The sequence below is a fragment of the Otolemur garnettii genome, unplaced genomic scaffold (genome assembly GCF_000181295.1).
Source record: "Otolemur garnettii isolate 467f Iridium unplaced genomic scaffold, OtoGar3 scaffold00146, whole genome shotgun sequence".
In the NCBI taxonomy this organism is placed as follows: Eukaryota; Metazoa; Chordata; class Mammalia; order Primates; family Galagidae; genus Otolemur; species Otolemur garnettii.
In genome coordinates, this window is record NW_003852541.1 from 4517321 (window position 1) to 4521612 (window position 4292).

Consider the following 4292-nt stretch of genomic DNA (forward strand, 5'->3'; position numbering starts at 1 on the left):
TGGGCATTTTAACCATGTTGATTCTTTCCAGCCATGAGCGTGGTATGTTCTTCCATTTGTTAATGTATTCTGCTATTTCTTTTCTCAGGAATTCATAGTTCTCTCTCTCCTTTTTTATTCTTGGGGATTCATCAAGGGTACAAGAAACCAGGTTACACTGATTGCATTTGTTAGGTAAAGTCTCTCTTATAATTGTGTCTTGCCCCCAAGAGGTGTGTCCCAACTAAAGACCCCACCCCCCTCCTTCTCTCTCTCTGCTCTTCCTTTCCCCCACCCCTTCCCTCCTTCTGTCTCTCTCTCTTTGCTCTCCCACTCCCCAACCCCTACCATGTACTAGGTCATTAATTGTCCTCATATCAAAATTGAATACATAGGATTCATGCTTCTCCATTCTTGTGATGCTTTACTAAGAATAATGTGTTCCACTTCCATCCAGGTTAATACAAAGGATGTAAAGTCTCCATCCTTTTTAATGACTGAATAGTATTCCATGGTATACATATACCACAGCTTATTAATCCATTCCTAGGTGGTGGGCATTTTGGCTGTTTCCACATTTTGCAATTGTAAATTGAGCTGGGATAAACAGTCTAGTGCAAGTGTCCTTATGATAAAAGGATGTTTTTCTCCTGGGTAGATGCCCAGTAATGGGATTGCAGGATCAAATGGGAGGTCTAGCTTGAGTTCTTTGAGGTTTCCTCATACTTCCTTCCAAAAAGGTTGTATTAGTTTGCACTCCCACCAGCAGTTTCCTTTCTCTCCACATCCATGCAAGCATGTACAGTTTTGAGATTTTGTGATGTGGTCATTCTCACTGGGGTTAGATGGTATCTCAAGGTGGTTTTGATTTGCATTTCTCTAATAATTAAGGATGATGAGCATTTTTTTTTTTGTTATGTTTCCTAGCCATTCACCTGTCTTCTAGAGAGACATCTCAAGGTGTCTTCATCTCTCTTGTCCATTGATATATGGGATTGTTGGCTTTTTTTCATGTGGATTAATTTGAGTTCTCTATAGATCCTAGTTATTAAACTTTTGTCTGATTCAAAATATGCAAATATCCTTTCCCAGTGTGTAGGTTGTCTATTTGCTTTGGTTGTTGTCTCCTTAGCTGAACAGAGCTTTTCAGTTTAATTAAGTTCCATTTATTTATTTTGGTTGTTATTGCAATTGCCATGGCAGTCTTCTTCATAAAGTCTTTCCCCTAGGACAATATCTTCTAGTGTTTTTCCTATGCTTTATTTGAGGATTTTTTATCATTTCATGCCTTAAATTTAAGTCCTTTATCCATCTTAAATCAATTTTTGTAAGTGGAGAGAGGTGCAGTTCTAGTTTCAGTTTTTTGTATATGGATAACAGGTTCTCCCAGCACCGTTAATTAAATAGGGAGTCTTTCCCCTAGGGTATGTTCTTGTTTGGTTTCTCAAAGATTAGGTGGTTGTATGATGTTAGTTTCATTTTCTGGTTTTCTATTCAATTCCAAATGTCTATGTCTCTATTTTTGTGCTAGTACCATGCTGTCTTGACCACTATGGCCTTATAGTACAGCCTCAGATATGGTATGCTGATACCCCCGACTTTATTTTTATTACTAAGAACTGCCTTAGCTATATGGGTTTTTTCTGGTTCCATACAAAATGAAGAATCCTTTTTTCCAAGTCTTGAAAGTACAATGTTGGTATTTTAATAGGGATGGCGTTGAATCAATAGATTGCTTTGGGAAGTATAGACATTTTAACAATGTTGATTCTTCCTAGCCATGAGATGGTATATTTTTCCATTTGTTAATGTCCTCTGCTATTTCCTTTTTTAGGGTTTCATGATTTTCTTTATAGAGGTTTTTCACCTCTTTTGTTAGTTACGTTCCTAGGTATTTCATTTTCTTTGAAGCTATGGTGAAGGGAGTTGTGTCCTTAATTAGCTTATCATCTTGGCTGTTATTGATGTAGACAAAGGCTACTGACTTGTGGACATAATGGTGACAGAGGACAACTATATCTCTCTTTTACTATCTTGGGGAAGTTGATTTGCTATGATTTTTCATGTTGTCAGAATTCTTCTGCTGGCTCCTCCCCATGAGTATTTTCAGCTTTTTAAAAAAATATATTAATTATACTTTTTTAGTTCAAATGATAGGTTGTCCCCACATGATTATTGAAAAATAATCTAATTTGGGGTTCTTAGGAAACACTGTATTGAAGTGTTATTGGCTATTAAAACTGGGGGGATGAAACTGGATCAGAAGGCCCTAGGAACTGGGAGTAACCACCCCTTCCCCAATGAGCTGAAGCTTGTGCTTGTGACCTCTCCCCTACAGCCTTGTGAGGCTCCCTTTCAGGGCTGGAATATCTGAGGGCTGGTTTGGTGAGATAGTCCAACCTGCCTCTGGCTTGGTGTCAGCCTTCCCTCTACACAATCCTAAGGAGTCACAGTATTTCTCTGGAATCTCTGCTGGTCAACGATATGAACACTTGTGGCCCTGTTCTCCACCAGCAATGGCTGGAGGAGGGGAATCTGCAGACAGACTCACTGAATTCACTCCTAACTGCTCCATTTTAACCACCCCCCACTGCCACTCTAACAAAGTCAAATAAGTGGTAAACCTTCAGCCCCATATAGTGGCATCTGGAGAACAAGAATCTGAAGATGCCTTTGCCTAAGAGTTCCAGTTAAAGCAAGTAACACACACTCAAATAAGTTGAGGGTTGCCAGGTGGTGGAGAACAAGAATCTGCTGGCAGATCTGTCTGAGATTTTCTGGGGCTCTGAGGAGGGGACTCTTTGGGGGGGAAGGGTGTCAGGAGAGATTACAGTTCCCCATGCCAAAGTTAGCACTGCAGTGCCACGGATTCTAGGCTGCCGCTAAGCGGCCACTAGCAGCTCACACAATGCATCATCCTTTCAGAGAAATCCCCAAACACTCCAGCCTTAGCAGGGGACAGTCCATCAGGCAACCAGATAGAGGGAAGGGTGAGCTGTGGACTTAGGACTGCAGAAAGAATATTTGCTCATTTTCACACCATGCAGGTTGCAGACTGGACTCAGAGGTGGAAATTCCCAGGTGCAGGAGAACTGGGACCTTATGTGTCTCTAAAGTATCCAATGTACTCAGCCCTACTATGAAATCATAACTTATGAAAGGTTTCATATGAAACCATAACCTTTCATATGAAAGCTATAACCAAACTATAGCCCAAGAAGGGGGGAGGAAGGAGAGGGAGCAGAGGGGAAGAGGGAGGATGGGTGGAGGGAGGGTAATTGGTGGGAACACACCTATGGTGCATTTCATAGGGGTACGTGTTAAATTTACTAAGTGTAGAGTATAAATGTCTTAACACAATAACTAAGAAAATTTGGTGAAGGCTATGTTAACCAGTTTGATGAAAATATTTCTTTTTCTTTTTTGAGACAGAGCCTCAAGCTGTCACCCTGGGTAGAGTGCCGTGGCGTCACAGCTCATAGCAACCTCCAACTCCTGGGCTCAAGGGTGTCTCCTGCCTCCACCTCCCAAGTAGCTGGGACTACAGGCGCCCACCACAACGCCTGGCTATTTTTTGGTTGCAGCAATCGTTGTTTGGCGGGCCCAGGCTGGATTTGAACCCGCCAGCTCAGGTGTATGTGGCTGGTGCCTTAGCCGCTTGAGCCACAGGCGCCGAGCCTGAAAATATTTCAAATTGTATATAAAACCAGCACATTGTACCCCATAATTGCATTAATGTACACAGCTGTGATTTAATAATTAAAAAAAAAGAGGTCCTTTGTTCCCTGCTTCCTGAGCGAAAGCCCGCTATGGGCCACCCATTTGGGGGAGGGGTCTTCCATCCCCTTGGCAACAGGTGCCTTCTGACTAGTTGCTCTGTCCCTGCTCTCTGTTGTGTTTCTTCCTCTTTCTTAGCCTCACAGCTTGTCTCGGTAGGGAAGACGTGCACCTGACTTTCTTCTCCTGTGTTTAATTCTTCACCTTCAGCTCCTCTAAGTCCACTTCAGTACAACTTCTCTCCCTCTGGAGAGGTAGCCTCTAGTTGGACATTTTTCCAGAGTCTTCTTCCTAGGATTTAGAAATTCAGAATGTGAGAGAGGTATCAGAATTTCCTAATTTTAGATTTTCCCTAGGTTAGCTGGTATTAACTGAACAGAAAGGGAAGTTTTTAACAATTAAACACTATTGGCTCGGGGCCTGTGGCTCAAGCGGCTAAGGCGCCAGCCACATACACCTAAGGTGGCGGGTTCGAATCCCCAGCCCAGCCCCGCAAAAAAACAAAAAAAAAAAAAAAGAAAGACAACCTATATAAA